Genomic DNA, 23,795 nt, shown 5'->3' with positions numbered 1-23,795 from the left:
TATCCCTCTGTACTTAATCTAGCCCTGCTCTACATAGGCTGGAAATATTGGGGACTTTATACCAGCTACTATAATGAGAAGAATTTTAATTTGAGCTGGAAATACTGTAAAGGGTTGCACTAAAGATGTTATAATTGATTCAAATAATTTCATATCCCATTTTGTCTTGCAATAATTAATCCTAACAGTTTGTATTATATTATACAGAAGCTTCTTCTGAAGAAATGTGTTGGATAAGAAGGGAAACATCTTCAAGGGAAAACAAAGTCCAGTTGCCTTTTGAAAAAGTACCTTTGGGACAACCATGATCTGGATTACTGAGAATATCCATAGATAAGTAAGTAAGGGCAGATTTGTACTGGGATGTCACTGGGAACATTCCAGTTTGGTGCATTAACTCCTACCCCAACCTGACTCCCCAATTTCTCAGTTACTGTCACCAATTTGATCCATAAAATTATAAATGGAAATAGGCTGCTACAGATAACAAGTTAACACCCTCAATTGGCTGCCATGCTACAATTCCATGCCAACCATTACTGAGAATTTGAAATGAGGTTCACTATGATTGTGAGTTCCTCCCTTCAATAGGTTTAATTGTCATGATCTTTCTTCCTTTTCTTCTGACCTCCTTCCTCCATGCTAATCTTGCTCCACACTCCATAGAAACACAATATCTTGCTTTGTACTCCAGCATGCAAATAATGATTTATTGCTTCCTTGCTCCATTGTTGGTGGAAAACATATCAAATATTATGGGTGGAAACATTTGATAAATGATAAAGATATTCTCCATGTTTTGTTTTGCTTTGTTGCTCAATGACAATAATATTTGAATATGTAACTAACATAAGCTTTTCAAGCCTTTTTTGTAAGAATATTTCACATTTTTTCTTAATGACGCCTAAAGCTTCATAATCATCAGTTTTTTCTAAATCTCTGTTTGCTACCTCATGAAAATTTGCTCAAGTTGAAAATAGACATTATTTTTAGAATCTAGTTATCAAGCAATTTTCATGTTCTGAAGTATTAGTTCCTTTGTCAACTATTGCTGAGTTGATATTAGTGGGATTTTGAGATGCAGCCAATTTTCTTTCATATATTTATTTCACATATGTTATTCCCTTTTGGCCACTGTTCTTGAAAAGATGGTGAAATTGCACGTTTAAATCATGCTTAGTCTTGTTCTGATGCAGAGAACGAAAGGACACCATCTCATCTTTCCCTCTCTCACCTTCATTTCTTGCTTCCTTCCTGGCCTCTCCTTTGATGGAGGGAGGCGAGGGTGCTAGAGACATAAATCACCTTCAGATTGTTCAGTGCTGTTACGGTGATGAAGCTTGTGTAGACAGCTGCTTTTACCAAAGCAGGTGAGGAAAAGCAAATACAACTATGTTCTCTTTTGTTTGGGGGGAAAAGATCCTGTCACAAATAGATCCCAGAAAGGTAAATGTCAAATTGTGGACCTGGACTCACAACAGGTTTTCTGGATCCTTGTCATCATACATTATACAAAATGATCAAGTGATTGACAATGACTTTGGAGTCTCATAACAAACACATTTATGCTTACTCCAAAAAAAAGTCCAATTTTATTTCTTCATTTATAATTGGATATTTATGCATGTCAGTGTATAAAATATTCAACTGAACAAAATTATCTACTTTGTATATTTTAGAATGACAAATGTTGAAATCTGGACATGTGCATATTGTCCATCATTTTTGCCATAATATAGATATAAAGATTAACATAGAATATTTGAAGATTCATCTTCTTTGATGATCATGTCCTGGTCCCAAAATTGTTTGTATTTAAGATATATATAGGGGTTGTAACACAAATGCATACCTATTTCCCTGGCTCAGCTGATAAGGAGGAGAGTCTGTGGCTTAGTGGCTAAGATATCTGCCTAATATGTAATACAGCCCAGGTTCGAATCCCAGTAAGGGTATGGCTAGCTGATGAGAGCTAAATAGCTTGAAATAGATCTATACTAGTCTCCCTTTATTTATTTATCAGCACAAATACAACACACACACAGACACACAGACACACACATACACACACACACACACACAATGTATGTTCATGGTTGCTTATATATAGTATTTCTTGAAAACCTATTGCTACTTTACGATATATTTCCAAATGCTTATCAAAGTCACCTCTATATTATGTACATTGTTTGGGCAAACAAATTCTTTCCAATTAAATAATTGCTGTTGGAAAGGCAAAGCTTCAGCTCCACCCTCCACCTTCAATGAAATACTTGTTTGAAAGTCCTGCCAATAGTTCCAATGAACTACTTAAATACTACTTCAGTCCCAATCTCAGTCCCAGTTCCAGTTATTGTTTCATGCTGAGAAGCTTAGACTAATTGGTGACAATATCAGGTATTGGCATGCTAATTTTTCAACTCCTTCATCTTTGTGACTGGCTGGCAACTAAGAGAAATTACAGGAATAATCTTCTTTCCAGGGGAAGAAAGCAGTATCAAATAGTGCTTAATCTTTACCAGGGTCATCTAATTCATGGGAACTCTCAAGCATTCTTCCCCAGCTTGCTAAACTTGATGGGATTTGTAGTCCAGTACATCTAAAGGAAAAGGAGAAATAATTGACAGTGACCTTTTAGATGTGGCTGGATTATAACTTCCAGCCTCCTTCATTACTGCTCATGCTAAATTGAGCAGCTAAGAGTTTTGTTTTCCCCTTAAGCTGAAACACCCAGCAGGAGCATACTTCAGAATGAGGAGAAGCAGTTCACCAAGGAGATTTAGAGTTTGCAAAAGAAAGTACTTCTTCACAAAGCACATAATTAACCTGTACAATTCATAACCAGAAAGCCACTAACTTAGACTGCCTTTTTAAAAGTTTAGATAAATTCATAAATGAGAGGCCTATTTACTCCTCCAGTTTGGGACTGTGCATCGCCATATACCAGTTCAAATTCAGAAACAATTAGTGGGGATGCAGCCTGATCACCTGCGTGCACCAGAAAAGAGGTATAGGGAACCTGCATCCACTACGAAATACAGCAAGTATTAGATTCTCTAGTACATAAGGGGACCCCACAGCACATAGTCCATTGGAAAGGGTTCCCCACAGCTGAAGCCTCATGGTTGAGGATCCGGGACATTTGGGTAGAAAGACTGATCAACACATTTTAAAAGGAAAATCCCTTTTCTCTTTTCATATTTTTGAAACTTTTTAAGGTATCAAAAAGATATCAAATTTGATGATTGCTGCTCCAGAAAAATCCTAACCCAAAGAGGAAGAGCCATTGGTCTAGAATACTGTCCTAATTCAGGCAGAAAGTTGAAATCAAAATGGCAAACAGAAGATGGGTCACAGTAATAGCTAAGCAATCAGGACTGGAAGAAAGATAAGTAATGGTTGTCACTCCAAGGGATAAGAGAGAAGCCAAATATTAGCTAGATAATTTCAGGTGACAGACAGAAATCAAGAATCCAGGAGTCCAAAAAATGAAGCGCAATGAAGCAGCGAAGTAGCTAGTTTCTTGCTGTAGTAGGGATGTGTAAGACCTTGTGGGAACCAGGTAGAAGAGCAGTTCACTGGCTACAACAATTATGCTGCACGTCCTCAAGGTACAGATTGTGAAAAGAACTTTTTCAAAGAGATCCTGTCTTAACTGGCTTGTTATACGTTTGCTTGGGGGCTTACTTTTACAGTTCACAATACTGTATTGTGTTTTCACTCTAACTAGGATTAAAGATGTCTTGCTGAAATCCGTATGATTCAAAAGGAGCAAAGTCTGCAACGTAACATTTCAATAGACTTTTGCCCTCCCCTGCTGATGCCCATGGGCATACATGATCAACTGAGATCATAAATATTATATATTGTCCAGACAGTCTCAGTCACTCTATTAAAAAAGAAAGAAAGTGAAAAAGGTGGTTGATAGCCTGATCAAAAGATTAGACAGCCTTGATTATGCTGTCTAATTCTGCCACTTGTTTTTTCCCTTCTATTATTGTATCTTCTATGGGCGTGTGTAAGGTAGGGTTTCATATTACTATGGATTTCTGCCTCAAATGTTCACAAAAACCAATAATAATATGATTTGCTGGTGTATGTATATAAAAAGTAATATAGTAAAAAAAAAAGATTGTCTGGATATCAACAGAGGTTAACATTCCATTTCATCTCTTTAGACCAAGAATAGAGTTCAGACAGATAGATGAATTTTAGTTTTTGTTAGACCCTTAAGATCCAACAGCTAAGTTTATTTTAAGGCGAGTTATATTCTTCAAATTAAGAAGTAAAGATTGGAATTCATTTTCAAAATTGTGCTCCTAGCTTGCTTTATGCATATATACAGTATTTTCTTCACAGCCTTTAATTTCAGCTATTTAATAATGGCTTTTTTGCTATTGTATCAATCTTCTGTTCCTCTCTGTTGGAGACAACCTATACTTAGTCACTGAATTTACATTGTGGTAAAGCTAATTTTTTGTCTTACCGTTTAGTGTGAACTTAGGCATAGTGGTTTTTTAACCATGATTTATGACTTAGCATGATGTATAAACATTGTGGTTTATTTCACATTGTTATTTATTCAGCAAACAATAACTTAAACAAACCATGGCTTAGCACAATGTATAAAAACAAATCTTGCTCAGAATAATTATTACAAACATTATGAAGAAGTGGTAATGTGGATTCCAGTTTTGCCAGATTAGCTTGAATCTTCCAAATGAAAACAAAGAGACTTTATGATGGGCATGTTTTAGAAGCCAATGCATTTTTTTTTACTTTCTTCAATAGCTCAGGATATGTATATCATAGTATTGTCTAATTTGTTATGCTTATTGTTAAACGAACTTTTACCCAAACCACAGTCATGTATTTTTTTTCCAGTCTGAATTGTTTATTATTAGAAAAACTGGTTATTTCGCAAAACTTTATGGAAGAAAAAATGTGACCTTGGACAAAGCTTTGTCAGATTTGCAAAACTAGGGGAAATGTTGCATAGCACCCATTACTAAGTGACAACTTACCACCTTGTTATGCTTGGGAGTCTTTCAAGAAAAATAACCAAGAACATTCATGCATTCCTAAAGAGACCTGATCTTTGTAATTTTGGAAGCTTGCTCCTGGTGGGTGAAATGTTTCTCAATTTCCATTCCTCAGATCATTGCTCACGTCTCTGAGTTGAAGGGCCATCAGAAATAGGTGTGTATTGGAGGACATGGAATTTAATGTTTTTCAAACATGCATCTGTAAGTCTTCTGGAATGCTTGATATGGTACATTGAGAGAGACAAACAATGGCTCAAAAATGTCCCATGCAAGGCCACCCAGAGTATCTCCAAACTCTTCATGCATTGTAAGATTCCACAAAATGGTTTAACCCATTTACTATAATCATAGTCACCATTTCATGATTCACCATTGCATTTTAACCTCCTCCAAACTGTACATATTTAATTTTTTATTGTATTTTTGTGATATTCTCTATGGACTGTACACCGCCCCGAGTCCCTTCTGGGAGAGGGGGCGGTCTAGAAGCACAAATAAATTGAATTGAAATTGAATGATCATAAAGCCACAAGAATGATGTGAAAAACCACAACATATCAGCATGTGGGAAACTGAGGGTAAACTGTGTCTCCTGCTGCTTCTCCAACTTCAGTAGGAAAAAAGAAACTGGTTTGGGGTCAATATTACTTTTTTCTTTATCTGTTAAATGTATGCCATGTGTTTCTCCATAGAGCTCAGTACAGCAATAGCACTTAGATTTATATACCACTTCACAGTGCTTTAGAGCCCTCTCTAAGTGGTTAAAAGAGTCAGCATATTGCTCCCAACAATCTGGGTCCTCATTTTACCCACCTCGGAAGGATGGAAGGCTGAGTCAACCTTGAGCCTTGTGAGAATCGAACTGCCAAATTGCAGGCAGCCTGAATTCAGCAGAAGTAGCCTGCAGTACTGCACTCTAACCACTGCGCCACCACGGCTCATCTGTGGCATACATGTACTAAATGCATACTATATACTATACATACTATGTATGTCATACTGAACATGCCATGGCTCAGTATGGCATACATAGAACTCCTCCTCCCATTTCTTCCAACAGAACTCTGCAAGGAGATAAAAAATAGTAACACAGGCTGAACCTGTGTTCCCCAGTACTGATTCAACACATTTAACTGTTGCAACAAACTTCCTTCCCTGTTTAAATAACTGATTTGAAGTGATGAAGCCACAAATCATGTGGCTTAGACATATTGAAGAAACAATACAAAAGAGGAACTGGACTTCTAACAGTTTGAATGCACTGGAGTTAATTTCATGGAAAAGGAGTAATTTTTTCCATATTAACCACATATTGCATGTCAGTAAAGAAACATAAAACAGCAGTATCATCCAATTGTGTGGTATGCTGGGATTTATAGTTCAGTAATCTTTGTAAAGACAAAGGTTCACTGCTGACAATAGAAATACAGTTAGTCCTCAACTTACAACAGCTCATTTAGCGACCAAAGTTACAATGTCCCCGAAAAAAAGTTACTTATAACCATTTTTCACATTTACGAGCATTGCAGCATCCCCTTGGTCACATGATCAAAATTCAGATGCTTGGCAACTGGTTCATATTTATGACAGTTGCTTTGTTCCAGGATCATGTGATCGCCCTTTGTAACCTTCCGACAAGTAACATCCACGGGGAAGACAGATTCACTTAACAATCATGTTACTAACTTAACACTGTGGTGAGTCACTTAACAAGTGTGACAAGAAAGATTGTAAAATGGGGCAAAACTCACTTAACACATTTCTCACTTAGCAACAGAAATTTTAGGCTCAATTGTAGTCATAACTCAAGGACTTCCTGTACTTAATTTTCAAAATGGGAATTCAGACTCATGTTTTTAAAAGTAACAATCATTTTAATGAAATATAATTTTTCATTAAATCAGCATATATTCCTTGAAATTGTAGCAGGCCACCCAGGGGTGAAATCTACTTACCTTCACTACCGGTTCGCAAATGTGAGCACATGCCGCTTCCGTGCATGCAGAGGACCTTCCGTGCATGCACAGAGCATCAAAAATGGACATGATAATGTCGGGGCAGGTGGCGGAGCCTGCTACCAAGTGCGCCTGAAAAGGTAAGTAGAACAGCAAGTGGAGGAATCCGCTGTGCCGTGCAATTTAGATCTTTCTAGTTAACATAAATCACGCATCACAGCTGACTGTCAGAGATACCGGTTCCCCCGAACTGGTAGCATTTTTTTTACTACCAGTTTGGGTGAACCAGTAGCTATTTTTACTATTGATTTAGGCGAACCAGTCCAAACCGGTAGCATTTCACCCCTGAGGCCACCCATTCAATCTCCTTCAGTATACTTTCACAGCCATTGTGCTGTGCTTTCATGATTTTCATTACTAATAATAGGAGAAAGTAAAAAGGAAGATAAACCACGCCTACCTAAAATAGCATATGTTCATATCGCATGCATAGTCTGAGTTTGGAGATGAGCCAGGATAAAATGGAGGCATTTCTGTCACATCAGATAGAGAGGTTACATAGAGATCTGGTTCAAAGACCAACTATCTATTCAAATACTGGTAGAGCTGTCTGTAATCATTCTTATTTAACCTAATATAACCTACATGTCTATCCTGAGGATAACTCAGCGTCATTTGTCTATAGCTATTTGGGAGGAATACCCTACACTGCAAGGCATACAGGCCTGTGCCCTTAAGCAGTGGGGATTTCCAATTTTCTTTTCTTTAAATAGAATACAATAACTTAATGCCCTTCCCTAGAACAATGCGTATCTTACATCATTTTCTCTCTTAAAATAGTCCTCAGGTGTGTCTTTCTCTTTAACAAGCAGCACAGGATATATGAATCAGCCAGGTTATGCAATAAACAGTGAGTGAAAATAAGTATAAAAGTTGGCCTTTGCTGAGATCTCTGTCCTTTTGTGTCCTGCCACTTATTTCGTTTATTGGCACCTGAGCTGAGAGGGAAGGAAGGAAGAACTTGGGAGCGTAGCTGCGTACACCTCAAATAAGAGGAAGCATGTTATAGCAGGGCTTGCAGCTTGACAGTGCTGTTGTTCTTTTGCAACCAGGATCCACATGCATTGCAGTGGGTATGTAGCATATGACCTCAGGATGTCAATTGTAGCAATGCATACTTCGAATAGATTAATCTATGCAACTACTGTTCAAGGGTCACTCGTATAACTATGGAGCAACTGATATTTTGTCAGACTTTGTTTTACTCAGAGTGAGAAAGATCAAAACATATCTCAAATGACATTCATAAGCAATTTTTCTTGATGGGATATATTCCCATATCAAGGTCTCATTGCCCAGATGCTCCAGTGATGAGTCCAGATTTCAGCACCCCAAACTCTTTGCCAGTGATGAAAGTCTGGGTGTTAAATCATGAAATCTAGACTAGTTTAAAGGCAATCTACCATAAACAGGAAAAACAACTGTTACTACATTGCTTTTTATAATCCAGTGTCTTTTTTCAAAAATAAATTTGCAAGGTTTACTTTAGTTTAAAGTCTTGTTATCCATGCCATTGACTGAATACCCTTGAAAAGCTATAGATCGAAATGCAGTAAACCCAGAAGATAAAATAATGAATATACTAGAAAATGCATAATTATATGACTAAATTATGAAGAGGTAAATATCAAATGATTGTACAAGAACGCCGGGATGAATTAAAGCAGTGAAGAAAGTCTCTACATCTATTTGTAGGCTGGTGATAAGTATTTTTGATCACTATTTGTTGAGTATATTTTGAACAGTTGTTGAAGCCTTCAAGTTAGGCAAGGATGTAAATAATACTCCTTGCAATTTACCAATGAACATTTTTTCATGCTGAATTGGGCTGCTTATTTTAGAAAGCTCATTAGTTGTTCTCAAGAGTACGAACCTCCTGCATTGTAAGCAGTTGGTCTGTAATAAAAAAAGCTGACCTTTTGTACAGTTGAATGATGTCATCAGGAAGGGGCAGCTCTGTGAAGTTTGTTAGAATAAAACACTTGGAAAAATTACGTCTATATTAGCTACGTTAAGCCAAAGAGTATCAGCTTGGCAGGGCTAACTCTAACCACAAATCAGATTTGATGAATTAACAGAAAGACCATTAATGAGACCTCATTCTAAGAAAAAAAGAAGAGAAATGGAAGAAAGAAAAGTATAGGCAACATTTGAATGCAATTCTCATTTACAGATTTGAACCTATTTCATAAGAAAGGGGTATGTAGATAAAAGCATTAGTTTCCTGTTCTAATGGGTGATGTTGTAAAGGAAGAGGCAGTTTTGACTGACTGCAATAAGGTCTTTAAGGAAGGTGAGAAAGTTATTACATGCAAAAATAAGTCAATAAGTAGGTAGATGGGTAAATAAGTAGGTAAGTAAAATGAATAGATAGATGATATAGATGGGGGATGGATGGATGGATAGATAAGATAAGATAAGATAAGATAAGATAAGATAAGATAAGATAAGATAAGATAAGATAAGATAAGATAAGATAAGATAGATATGCTCTTGGCAATGATCCCTCCCTTGGAACACAGATGAACTTTTCCACCTATGTCATTATTACCATGAGCCCTAAAAACAGAGTAAAGTGAAACAAACTTTAACTTTTTAACAAAGTCAACCCATCCCTTTTCAACGTATACTCTACTCACACATTCAATCGGAAGTAGAAAGAAATCCTCCATCAGTTTATGTAATATCAGGAAATCAAAGACTATTAAAATATGCAAACAGTCCCCTTGACTATGAAGAATGAGAATACTGAATTCAGCAAACCTACAATTATAGTACAGTTTTCATGAAAGCAAGATTTTTGTATAACCATGCAGATAATGGTTAAATAATAAATTAACAGAGGTCGTTTATTCCTCCCCAAATTATTGAGAAGCTTAATACTGTATAATTTATGATGTAGAAAAGTTTTGAGAACTGTGTTTATCTTTAACCCATCCACGGCCCTTGGTTGCAGCAAGTTAAATGAGAAATGCAGAAAACAAAATTAATGCTAAATCAGAGAAAGTACACTCAAAGTGCATTATTCATGTGGGTCAAAGCTTTTCTTACTATAAAAAAACTAGATTGCCTGAGATATATTTTTTTTCAAAAGGAAGCACACCCAGTCCTGGTGTCAGTGTGTGATGCTTCAGTTATTATCGGAGTTGTTCATGGTGACATTTCCTACAATGTAACCCATTCCCTTGAGAATAGGTAAGACCATTGTCCGCATGATATAATTTAAGTTGACATATAGATTCTAATGATGTGGTCACCTGAAAATAAAAGCAGGATCATTCTTGTCAGGATAGACTGACAAGAAGAAAGCCATTTCTAAGTATAACCCATCAAGCCACAAGAGAATTTGCAAAGCAATTACTGGAACAAACTATATTTTAGTTTCAAGCATAACAACATTAAGCCGCCAGATATCCCTTCAGTACAAAATGAAAAAACAAAACAAAAACTAACTGTCCCTATAACCTCCAAGGGAAAAATCTAATCCTTCTTTTGAAGAATGTCAGTATTCTTCTAGTTTTAGTTGTTCTCTAGAAGCTTTTGTTCACTGATTTGCATCTTCTATAGGAATTAAGGTCCAAAATAAAGTTTCACTCTGCAGAAGTGTTCTCAAACAAGAATTGAAGATTTTAATACAGGTGGATGACTAAATTCTCACACACTTTCCCAAAAACACAGGTTTTCCTCTGATAATTTGAGTATTTATCCCTGATATATTGAAGTGAGTTAAAGGAAATTCAATAGTCCAATTTTTTTTAAATTGTTCACATGGGGTGGGAGCCTTGATTACTATGGATTACAATAGTATTCAGTTCTTACTATCGCTTTCTCTATTGCAGTTCCTGTTAGGAAGGATATATGTGCTTGTATGTATGTTTGCAGGAAGCTTCTCATATACAGAATACTACATATCTCATTAAATGATCTGTTATTTTGTATTAACTTGTGTGTTCTAACATACTGTATGTTTATGCATGCATGCATATGTGTAGGCACATGAACATACATAAGCATACTTACATTACCCACACAACCAAAATAACAATTTAGTATTTCAGTTTAGTCACCTTTGCTTAAGGGAATGAAGTAGGCAGGATTTTATGCTCTGTTGTTGGGAGGTGGGGGGGTGAAATATCTATGATATTTCTGATAATATTTACTTTTATAACAAACTGATCAAATAAAATTATCAGTCAGTTGATATTTACTCCAAAACTGTCAAAAGCTGATTCAAATAACTGATATACGTTATTCAGTGTTCCCAGGAAATTGTATCAGTCATTGATATAGTCAAAGTCTATGCAGTAGCTCAAAAGCCAATAAGGGGTTTCTGCTTATTAAAATCTATGCAATGCAGGCAGGCTTTCATTCTGAAGTTAGAACAGTTCTGATGCCAATACTCCAATGTTTGCAGAGAGACTCTGAAGTTTTTCTGCAGTATTTTTTCTTTAGTTGTGGTATGTGACCTCACAGGATGAAACGAATTAATTCAAGAGTTGTGGAGAAGGGCATTAAAACAATATAATCCTTTATCATACGGTTGAATACCAGGGCTGTAGTAAATTCTGAGTTTATTTATTTGGTGAGCAAATATTTAGGAAGAAATAGAAAGTTAAGGAGATAAGGGAGAAAGAAAAGATCATGGGGACATTTAATAATATGACAACTCAAAAAGATCACGGTAATCTATTCAATCAGATATTCTTCTATATTATCAATTAAACAGTAGTATTGAGGTTAGAGAGTAGCGCTTAGAAATCTACAGGTTCCACCTTTAAAATTACTGTGTTTCCCCAAAAATAAGACAAGGTCTTATTTTCTTTTGACCACCCAAAATATGGCCTTGGCCTTATTGTGAGAGGGGAGGCTTATTGTTTTGGGAGTGCAGGAGGCAGCGAGTATGGTCACCTCATGTCTGCTGTGTTGCACTGCTGTGACAATGCAACACAGCCATTTGCCCCTGAGGCTGTGCCCACGTCCTCCCGTCCCTGTGCCAGGCTCTTCGGGAGCCTACTCGCAAAGGAGCAGCCGCCCGGCAACCCCCTCTCCAGCCAGGGAGAGCACCACTCACCAACCTAGCGGTATCCCAAAGGTACCAAGCCATGGGAGCCAGGGAGAACATGCAGCTTGGCACCTTCAGGATACTGCTGGGTCAGTGAGTGGTGCTCTGCCCAGCTGGAGAGGGGAGGTTGCATAAGCGTCTGTTCTGCCCCCTGCTAATGTGCTTCCCAGCCTCACTATGACCTGGGCCAGTTCTCCCCGAACGGCTAGGGTGCTGGTGCCACTGCCATCCCAACACTGAGGATGGCTTTTTCTGTGGCTTCCAAAACCTGGAAGTCTGCTGCCAAGTCTTCCGGGAGCCAGGGCAAAGAGTCTTCCGGCAGTAGCCGCTCTGGGAGTGTGCTTCCTGCTCTGTGATTGTAGGCCGGCTGCTGGAAGACTCTCTGCCCCAGCTGCCAGAAGACTCTCTGTCCCAGCTCCTGGAAGATTTGGCAGTAGGCTTCCGAGGTTTGGAAGCCAGAGAAGAAGCCATCCCCAGTGCTGGGATGATGGTGGTGGCACCAGTGTTCTGACCCTGCAGGGAGAGCAGGTCCAGGTCATGGTGAGGCTGGGAGGCATGCAAGCAGGGGGTGGAACAGGTGCACACACCCCTCTCCATCTGGAAGAGCACCACTCACTGACCCAGCAGTATCCCAAAGGTGCCAAGCTGTTCCCCCCCCCCCCCAGCTCCTATGGCTTGGCACCTTCGGGATACTGCTAGGTCAGTGAGAGGCACTCTGCCTGGATGAAGGGGTGGGGTGTTGTCCAAAGGGCTTACTTTCAGGGGAGGGCATATATTTTTGCCCACCCCAAAAATCTTGCATGGCCTTATTTTCAAGACATGTCATATTTTGGGGAAAACAAAGTAGAAATCCTAAATGCTTATTTCTGATGGACAATGCACAATGCAATTTGTTTAGTGGGACATACTAGTCTATTAAAAAATGCCTCACCATTTGCATTCCTTAACCATAACACTGGAATCCAGGAGAAAATATTATTTTGAATCCTAGAAAAATAGACTTCTACAGCTAACGGCACTGATAAAAAGGTAATGTTTTGTATTAGATGCCATGCTTTATATTACCCTGTTTTCCCCAAAATAAGACCTATCCCAAAAATAAGATGTAGCATGTTTTCCGTGTGCACCTAATATAAGCCCTACACCCAAAATAAGTCCCACTTAAGAGCCTACACAGCTGATTGCCCACCCATTCTGTCTGGTTGCTCGTGTTGCCACTGCCACAAGGCGAGGCAGGGGGTGGAGCTGCCCCACACACCCCACATCAGCTTACATCAGGGCCCCTGCAACAAGGTCATCCATGCCCCAACACCTGCCTCATGGAGGCAGCATCAGCAGCCATGTGCAGCAGGAGCCCATGTGGCCGCCACCCCATTTCTGCTTGCTCATGGCTGCAACTGAGCAGGAACCTCAGTGGTATGCTGTTGCTGCAAGGTGAGGCAGGTGTCAGGGCATGGAGGAGGAGGGCCCCAAGGTAAGCCGGTGTGGGGCACATGGGGCAGTTCCACCTCCACCTTGTAGCCAAGGGCACCAGCATGTCGTTCCTCCTTCTGCTCCATTGTGGCCGCAAGCAAGCAGAAGAAATGGGCCTCCCATACATGGAAATAAGATACCTCCGAAAATAAGTCCTAGTGCTTATTTTGGAGCCCAAAACAAAATAAGACCCTGTCCTATTTTTGGTAAAATATGGGTAGTTGTATCCAGCTTAGATTCATCCTGGATCATAAATAGTGAACTGATGAAGATAGTGATGGTATTCTAATCCACTTTATTTGTTAGGAAGCAGAACAATAGAAATTTTCTCTTCTATTTTAACCCTATATGGGCATCAAATGTTTCAGAAAGCATGCAAATAGAAGAAATTTTGGTGTAGACAAACCTCCACCAAGGAAGAACTATTCTTCCTCCACAATTGCTTATGACAGCAAACCCGGATACACACACACACACACACACACACACACACGTAAGATACAATCCTCCAGTAAACTCATAATTGGAGTGATTGAAAAATCACTCAATAAACAGCCAAGAAAGTGATATGGCTAATGATAATGAATGTTCGATGGTAAGAAATTCCTCACCTACAAGATGCTTTACTTGCTACTGGGAGGAGCTCAAATCCTGAGTTATGTATTTGCAAGAAAGAACTAATTGGCTCTCATTGAAGTGATGAGCCTGAATTTGGCCTATAGCATGCCATTATGGAGTGACTCATTTTGTACAAGAGATTTTCAGCCACATGGGAAATGTAATGTATAACCGTAACTAAACAATCTGTAAACAATAACAATAAATAGTAATTTAAGCTGAATGCTTAAACATGTTAGTTTTCTGCCTGGAGGGAGTGTTTTCTATGGAGACATAAAATCAGTGTTTTCAACCTCCCTACCTGCCCAATCTTTTTAATCTCTTTGACAACTAGCATTTAAATTGCAATTTAGATTGAAGCAGAGAATGGGGATGATTCCAGATGCATGAATTATAATGTTACTAATCCAAAATATTTTGCTGTTTTTCTCCTTGCTGTATTTTTAGATCCCTTTCTAAATAGTTTGTTTAATAAAGTTCCTCATTTCCTCCCCCCCGCCCCCAGGGGTGCAACTTAAACCTTCATTGGAAATATTGAAATAATTCAAAATAATAAAAATATTTTGACTTTACATATAAAATGAATAGTTGAATACCAAAAGTCTAAGAGACTTGTTTGGCAACTTTAAGATGTGTTGATTTCAATTCCCAGAATTCCTCACAATCAGGCTGGCTGGGAAATTCTGGCTGTTGAAGTCCATACATCTTAAAATTGCCAAGTTGGAAAACACTGAACTAAACAGACACATAATGGCTTGATTTGTGAGCAGAGGGGCAAAGTTGCATAATAGCTAAGGAAAACCTGGTTTTAAAGTGATGGACGGTTTATGGTTACTTCTGTGGCTGAAACATCATTTGCTGCCTTCTTAATTCTTTTCTCTTCTTTCCACATTACATTCTTCTTTTTTCCTTAATTCTTCCTTAATGTTGAGTGCTCAGCCATTCTCTGGGGAAGGTACTTGAAAACTTAACACTGGGGAATTGGCAGAGGGACTGAAAAATAAGAATTGTGTTGAGCTCCTTCTTACATAAGGGGAAGTAAGTGTAGTGGGGAGGCCTAGCTACCTCCTATGTACGAATGTTTAGATTGCCGGTGGCCAAACAAATTTTCAGTATGTTTGTAGTACTGAAAAGCTACAGAACCTGTTTATCCCAGCCAAAGATGGAGTAATCACAGATGCCCTAAGCCTTGTTATCTCTTTCAAAGTGCAAACCACTGTGGGGGGAAAAGAAAACAAGAAGCCTCTTAGTCATCACAGCCTTAGTGGCTAGTAAATTCATTTAGGCTACCCTATTACTACCTGTTTCGTAACTTTAGTTCTCCCATTTTTAAAGCACTGAGCAATTTTTATTTATGTGTGGAGAAATGAAATGTTGATTCCTTGTAATTCCAAACTCATATGATGAGGCCAAGCAGGCTAGAAACAGACTGCCATGGAGAAACAAGAGGGAATTGTGTTGGGCTTCAAAAATTTCAGCAATGGGTTCTTTGCCCAGTTGCTGGGTGGGCATGGCCCTGATAGGCATGGCCTAGTCAGCCTCCTGCACCATAGCAGGGAGGGAGGCATTTTTGCTTTCCCCAGGCTCCAGAGTCTTTCCCCGAGTCTCTGGGAGGGCGAAAACTGTTCCTCCAGACTCCAGAGGTCATCCGGAGGCTGGAAACTGTCCCGTTTCTGGCCTTCTGGAACTTCTGGGAGGCCTGTTTTTTCCCCTCCCTGGGCCTCTGCAGGGGCCCTGCAGTTACTTCGCATCCAAAATGGGCCGCGTGGAGACTCCTGGCAGAGGAGGGGTGGGAGAGGCAGGGTGGGTGGGGCCAGCCAGGGGTGGAATTTGGAAGTTCTCCCAACCAATCATAATGTTAGCTACAGGTTCTCCTGAACCTGGTTGAACCCATAGCAGCCCATCCCTGAAAGTACCCCCTCCCCCATTGCTAAGCCTTGCAGAGGCATCAAATCACACTTTTAAAAAAATCGGCTCCCAGAGTGGACTGGTTTTTCCCATTTGAAAGGTTTTAAGGCTCAAAGCATCTTAACTCTTGTGCTTCTCCACTAAACAGATTGTAAAAAGTTTGGCTTCGTTCATTTGTGATCCAACTACTCTCTCGAGCCAGGAAAATTAATGTGGCCCTTGCTGTAAAGAAAGTTGCCCAATCAGGTCTTAATAGAAGATGTGCCTGAAATATTCCTGTGAGAAGGAGAATTCAGCACAACACAGGCCCCAGGCATGGTCTGTTATGACCTTCTCTCTGGCGTGCTTAGCCTAAATGAACTGTAACTGTTTCATTTGTTTTTGCTGGGTTTCCTTCCTGACAGATCCTGCCTGTGAAGTTCATTCCTCCAGATTTGCTCCCTGTTATGTTTGAAACAAGAAATAAATGGTATCGTTTTGATCGCTTGAATCTTAGTAAATATGTATGCTTGCAAAATTGTGTGCCAGCTGCTGATAACTCATGCACTTGGCATCATTGATTCAATTGATTGAATACAGAACAATTGTATCTCCTTTCTTCAGACAAACATTGGAGACCAAGTAAGAATGGCCTTGGTCAGAAGGCCTCTTGGTATTTAACAATGCATAGATGCCCTGTTAAATCAGGTGGGACAGAAAGAGCTAAAACATATAAATTATTTCTGGCCTGTTTGATTTCAGCCTATGGTGTTATTGTTGAATGTATTAACTGGAAGACTTGGCGCTTGGATTGTCAAAGACAATCAGCCCAGCCCAGGGCAAAGGCACTTATAAAACAACTGCAATTTTTAGATACAAAAGAATAGTGAGAATGACAGCAATAAAGCATCATACATCAGGAATGTTAACACAAGCCAAAGCAATAAAGGTAGAACCACTAGATGGATTTAGGCTTCTATCATCAATACCAGGACACAGTGGCTATCTGAAAACTAATCTCCAAAGACCAGCATTTTTATCTCAAGCACCACCCAGAATATTTTGTTCTTAGGGTATTATTATTATTTTTTCCCCTGTGAAAAGGTTTTGGTAAGAAACGTGTGATGGTATTTTGAAGCAACTCTAAGTTCAAGTAGATTTTGGGTTTTTAATGTTGTAAGCTACCCAGTGGCAACTGAGTGTGGGTTGGGTGCAGTGATGGGTTGCAGGTGGTACATCCCGGCACTTCTTACCTGTACTTTACAGCCTTCGGCGCTTCCTCGCACGTGCATAGCGCAGATAGCACCTGTGTGACGTTCCTCCGAGCAGCTGGAGCATCGTGGAGGCATCGCTGGAAGGTAAGATGCATGTGTGCGCTGCACGCATTCATGTGGAGGATGCCGGGCCCCGTTGCAACCGTACTGGTTGCAACGGGGTCCGGAACCCACCACTGGTTGGGTGGCAATATAAATGTGCTTATAAAATAAGTGAAATTTCTTGTGCATTTTACATGAATTTCTTTTCAACTTTTCTAGGGGGGAAATTCAGATCTCTAATGACATTCAGTTAGAAGCTAGCAAGTTATTTGTTTGCAATGCATCTAAATATTTAATTCCTTTACCTATCTAATTTCACATTTTCTCAAATACATGAGCAAAAAATAAGTTATTATTTGAAACATGCAGCTCTGAAAATTTTGCAATATAGTTCCCACACAAAGTTTCACGGGTGCATACAAGAAACATCCAAGCAAAAATTCATGTACTGCATTCATAAATGTAACAGACAAGCAGCATTATATCGGGGAAATTAATATATTGCCAAAACTGTCTGAATAAACAGAATAGCAACATATTCACAACAATTTTAATGTAAACAATTTCTTTTTCTTTTTAAAATATGATTTCTGCGTCGAGGTTGAAAAATTTCCTGCTAGGCTAATGGAAAAAATCAATGGTCGGCATTTTTGGTGTCTCGTTGCAGCTATTTGATCATCCCTCCTTTTTAGCAGCCCAAATCTGATAACCCAATTAATAGCGAAATTCTTAAAAGATTGTGAAAATAAAATGAATTGATACTATAAAGAGAAAAGGGAAATATTGAGAGAACTGCAAATGACAGATTTTCAAAGCAGAGAAATAGAGGACACGCTTCCCATTTCTATTTAGGTATATATTAAGCTGCAAATTGTTTTCCTTCAAAGTCCAGATGGAATCAGACTACACGTCTTGTGCTGTTTGTAAACACTGATGTCATGAAATATATATTTTTGGTCCTGTTGGATGCATCTGCATCTCGGCTGCTGAAACTTAAATTCCAAACACAGTTAATACATTCTATGCTTCTTTTGCTTTTTTTTTTTTTTTGCAAAAGTAAACATTGTATTTGGACTAAAAACTTTGCAGGAAAAAGCTCCTCGTCTTAGGGATTCCAGAGTACATGTCTGTCTTCTACCACAACATTATCTTGGGCGCTTATATTTGGCTTCTCTTTTGACAGCTACCTCTCTTTGTTTCTTTTTCTGCTTTCTCTTATGACTTAGAAGCTTGATTCTATGAAGTCAAATGTCTTTCTTCCTCTCATATTTGCTGTGATTTGACAGCAGGAATTGGAGTCAATTATGTACAAAGTGAATTCAAAGTGGATGCCAAAAAACACTGGATCAGAATGCAGATTTCAGACAGAGCAGAAACAGTCTCGCACACATACACACCCTCACACCCGCACCAACTTTGGTCAAGCTAAACAGACATGACAAATTCTCTGCTGGATTATCTTCAGTAGAAGTGATCAGTAATTGCATATTTTTATTTAAAACAAGGGTCTATTTATTATGATTTTCTGGAGACATGCATACACCCACCACACACATATTACAAATATTTCAGGAATAAGTCTGGCATATAATGGGCAATATTTTAATAACATATGGATTCAAATGCATATGTTTAAGAATATGTTCGTGTGTGTGTGTGTGTGTGTACTGTATATCTATATGTATTTAACCATTTAGTTGTGCCCAACTCTTGACAACTTAATAGGCAAGTGCTCTCTATGATACCCTGTCAAGGACAGTTTCTTTAGTTGGATGTTCATCTTCGTATCAGTTTTGATGGTATCAGCTTTGATGGTATCAAGCCAGTGAGTTCTTTGCTTGCTCCTTCTTGTTCCACTAACCTTTATTACATAATTCTAGTTGACATCAGAAATTAGGAAAAATAGATCATAAAACATAAATCCTCAAAATAAGGAGCCAGAGCCCCTCCCCTTCTGAGGGAGATGGGTGGTTAAGAATTGTGATAAATAAGTAAATAAATAAATAAATACACACATACATATTTCCCTACGTATCTACATACATACATACTCCTTTTTTAAAATTTAATATTCATTCTCTTATAGCAATAGCACTTAGACTGATATACCACTTCATAATGCTTTTACAGCCCTCTCTAAGCGGTTTACATAGTCAGCATATTGCCCCCAACAATCTGGATACTCATTTTACCCACCTCGGAAGGATGGAAGTCTGAGTCAACCTTGAGCTAGTGAGATTTGAACTGCTGAACTGCAGCTAGCAGTCAGCTGAAGTAGCCTGCAGCACTACACTCTAACCATTGCAACCACTCTAACCTTGGCTTATAATGGACAGATAAAAATAAAATAAAATAAACATGTCAATGCAATTTAAACAATTCAAACATGCACACATGCACACAAATATGGCTGAAATAATATAAAGTGATAAAGCATGTTAGAAAAGGGGGGAAAAGAAAAAGGGGGGAATTAAATTAAAATAGAATTATTCTGATTTACCATTACTGAAAAATAGCAGCTTTTTCTGAAATTACCACATTTTCAGAACATCACAGAAAAGATGATAAACAACGAAATGATCCCAGACCACATGGAATCTGGCCATTTACTTTCCATTCATAAAGAGCCCATTGATAGCTGAGTTGGCAAATATCATTCTGTCAATTATCAGAGTGTGCATCATTCCCTTTTTGGCAATCAGGCACTTAAGTTTTAAACTCCTTATAAATAGTCATGTGGTGTTCCAATTATGTAGCTATCATTGGTAATATATTAATGTCATTGCACTCAGAGGGGGTTCCTATCGGTTCGGGCCAGTTGGGCCGAATAGGTAGTAACTCAACCGAACACGTGACCGTACCAAGGCACCGCCATCTTTATTTTCTGTTCTGCACATGCGCAGAACTATCTTCATTGAAAAAAATGTATTTTTTCCTTTTTTTAATGGTGCGCGCATGCTCAGGCCTTTTTAAGTGGAAATGTGCAGGCACGCGGACCAAAATTTTTCGGGCACTGAACCTGTAGTAATGCCAGCAGGAACCCACCCCGATTACATTTTAACTTCCTCCCAAGAATGTGGTTCCCCATAATCCAGAAAGCAATTAACCAATAGATATACCAATGTAGTCAAACTGAATGCAGGCAGGATGATAACCAACTGTTGGAAAGTCCAATATGCATGACAAAAGATGTTTCATTTAATCAACTTAGTATTCAAATTATTAAAATAAAACTTGTCTGGTGTTCTTTACACCAGACAAGTTTTATTTTAATAATTTGAATACTAAATATGTGAGACTATTGAAAGGAGAGGTGAGGTTTCCCTTCCATTTAATGAAGCCCATATGGTAGTTTCCTTATAAGAACACAATGTTAATTCATCTACCAATTTTTTTTATATTTTTAGTGACCTGATGGATTTTCATAAAAGCAATTGAAAAGTGACTCAGTTGAGTCAAGAATTAAAACTGCCTCATGTGGGCTCAAATACCACAAACCATGAAACTCAAAAAGATACATCTTACCAGCCATCACTTGTCCAAAGTCACACCGTGTGGTGTAATGCCACAGAAAAGGGTCAGATAATGTGGGAGGCCCTGCTCTTTCTGTTCGTTCCATTCTTCCCATTTGGGTTTAGCCAAGGAAAAGAGTAGAGGGAAGGAGACCGTGCTGAAAATGAGCAATCTTTTGATCACAAGACATAACTGTTTAGCCTACATTGCCCCAAGCTTCTAGTTACTCAACCTTATGAAGTTGGAGCCAATGTGCAGTAGCTAATTCTCATCTTAAGATTTACTTATTACTGAATTTGCTTACATATTACAAAGGAAATGTATCATTACTGTATTACCTTGCTAACTTCTGTTTATCCCCCAAAGATTTGAATCTGCATTTTCCAAATCATTACAAATGACTAAATAATAATTGTGATTTCATTTGAGTTCATTTCAAAGCAGAGTCTTTATATGGAGTACAAGAAGGCAATTCTTCCTGGCATCCCACATGGGATCTCACATCTGTAGTTTTGGCCCAATACTTGAATGCTAAGAGTTATTTCAGATTTCCTTACACATGCTTGATAACTAGACTGGGGTTTTTTTTCAGCATGAAAGAAGAAAAATTACACTGATGAGAAGAAAGGAAGAGGGTGCGAATGTGCTCCAATCAGCATTTTGTCAAGTTTTTAAATGCTCTGTTCTGTAGTATAGCTTTTTTTTTCTAACTGTACTCTTCAAATAAATTATTAATTAAGGCAACTCTGTTCCTAATTAGGATAAATCAATAGAACACTAGTATAACAAGGCTTTTATTACAACAGCCAAGATGACAGTAAGAGCCTGTTTCTGGTACTCTTGATAAAAAGAATTAAGCCCTTTCTGCTATACTCTCATAGTTAAAGTTAAACATGTAAATAAATGACAATTTGGATTATATCATATATTTGGAAGAAGCTACTCATGCTCCCTATGGCCTGCCATATTGTCCATGACCTACCCAGACATTTTAACTGTCTGCATGGTCACTTTTTAAACTTTAAATTATTGGAAAATGTAAAGCTCAAAGTATAACGGTCTGTTGCAGCAATTATCTCTGTATTCCCTTCACTTCACCTTCCCGTCTGGATCTCTTCTGCACTATTGTGTTTTGATCAAAGCTATCAATGCAGTTTTAATGTCAAAGGTTAGCAAGAAGTTGGAGGAAGCTGTGTTGAAATTTTCTTTGTTAAGTAAACTTTCACGTGGCTATGCAAATGTCAGATCATATCAGTACTGCCTGATTGTAAAAATGTATATGCTTGATTATATAACTTCAGAACGATGGTAATATGGAAGCGCATATTATTTCTTTAGCAGAACAACGCTATTTTGCTTTTTTTTAAGTGTGTGTCCATGTATGGTTTGGATTTCAACACTTCTGCTGGAGACCACTGTGAATAGATGACTTAGAAGGACAAAAATCAATACGTATTTTGGCTGCCTTTTTTAGCAGTCTCGTATGATACATTTCTATTCAAAGTGTCAATGGATTTTGTATTGTCATGTATCTGGATATATCATTGATTCCAGATGGAGTTACACAGCAATCTTACTTGCCATGGTGCTGTCAGTTAAAAGAGAATGAGCTGTTATATGCATTATTTTATTGGGAAGCAAATATGAAAGCAAAGTAGCATTTGCTCCATTTTTCCTCTCCATGCACTGTGTGTGTGTGTGTGTGTGTGTGTGTGTGTGTGTGTGTGCGCCGTGTTGTTAATCCTTCCTCTTGGAACCAGCAGAAGAAAAAGCAAGGGAGTTTCCACTATCAGATTTCCCCTTCTGAAGTCGGAGGGATTTTTCCCCCAGTCTTTGGCTTTTAGAAGGCTCTAAAAAATCATAGGATTGAAATTTTAGCTGACTTTTCTCAATGAACTAATTTAATAGAAACGCAGGTTTCTCCTGCAGTTTATTTGACATTGCATTGGACTATTGAATAGGGTTATCTTTTTCACTCCATTATGTTAACAAGTCTCCATATTTCCTATTGAACATTTTTATGTCTTCTTTTGCCTACATTAATTCCATTTAATTGTCTCTCTATCCCCTGCTTATTTCAGCAGCTAGTCCCCTGTTTTTCCTATAGTTTTAACCTAATCATGACTAGTCGAAACTGGGAATTCAAAATATATCCAAGGAAATAACTAAAAAGTTTTCAAGTTTGCTTTTGAAGCCACATATAGTTTCATGGGAAAAATTATACTATTACAATGACTATATATAGAATAATTGCTAGAAGTACAGTGCAGTAATGCATAGTTCCCTAGCAATGAAAATCTTCACTTGTGGATACAAACAGTTTGAGCTACTGTAGATGAATTTGTACCGTGCAACCAAGAAATTAACTCCTTAAACTGCAGAGGGGATGGGGACAGAAAAATAGTAGAATTCTATTTAATAGGATTAAAAGTGTGCAAAGTGAAATCACAATAGAAAAGTGGAGGGGGGAAAACCCAGTTCTTTTGAGTTTTAAGAGTTCCAGTAATGAGAAACACTAGCGTGCGTGATGTCCAAATAAGAGCCAGGAGTACTGCTGAAATTAACTCCAAAACTTATAGGTTGTTTACCACAAGCAAAGTTAAGAATTAGTTAAACAGTTTTGTTATCTAGTGCTGCATAAGTACTAGAGAGTGAAATTGCAAAGCCAAAACCTCTATGCTAACCCCACATGCCTGATGTAGGAATTCTGACCCTGTAGGGAGAATTCATCCTTATTAATAAGATCATGATTCTCAACGATTTCTTATTCGTAAAGAGACCTAATTTCCTGTTGGGTTTAATTTCCATTTATCTACTGTATGTTTCTTGCAACTTGTTAATACTCGATTCTTTTTCTCTGAAAGAC

At 38.3% G+C, this 23,795-nt stretch overlaps 1 long non-coding RNA gene across 1 annotated transcript; it reads left to right on the top strand.

The window, feature by feature from the left end:
- Positions 1-256: 256 nt before the first annotated feature.
- LOC309385502 lies at positions 257-22,188 on the top strand. Its single transcript, XR_014174237.1, has 3 exons — positions 257-337; positions 17,367-17,458; positions 21,522-22,188. It is a non-coding gene; the product is annotated as an uncharacterized lncRNA (long non-coding RNA).
- Positions 22,189-23,795: the final 1,607 nt, after the last annotated feature.

Source organism: Natrix helvetica (genome assembly GCF_964273705.1).
Source record: "Natrix helvetica genome assembly, chromosome: 2".
Classification (NCBI taxonomy): Eukaryota; Metazoa; Chordata; class Lepidosauria; order Squamata; family Natricidae; genus Natrix; species Natrix helvetica.
The sequence above is the reverse complement of the archived record's forward strand: the minus strand, read 5'-3'. Positions and strand labels throughout refer to the sequence as shown.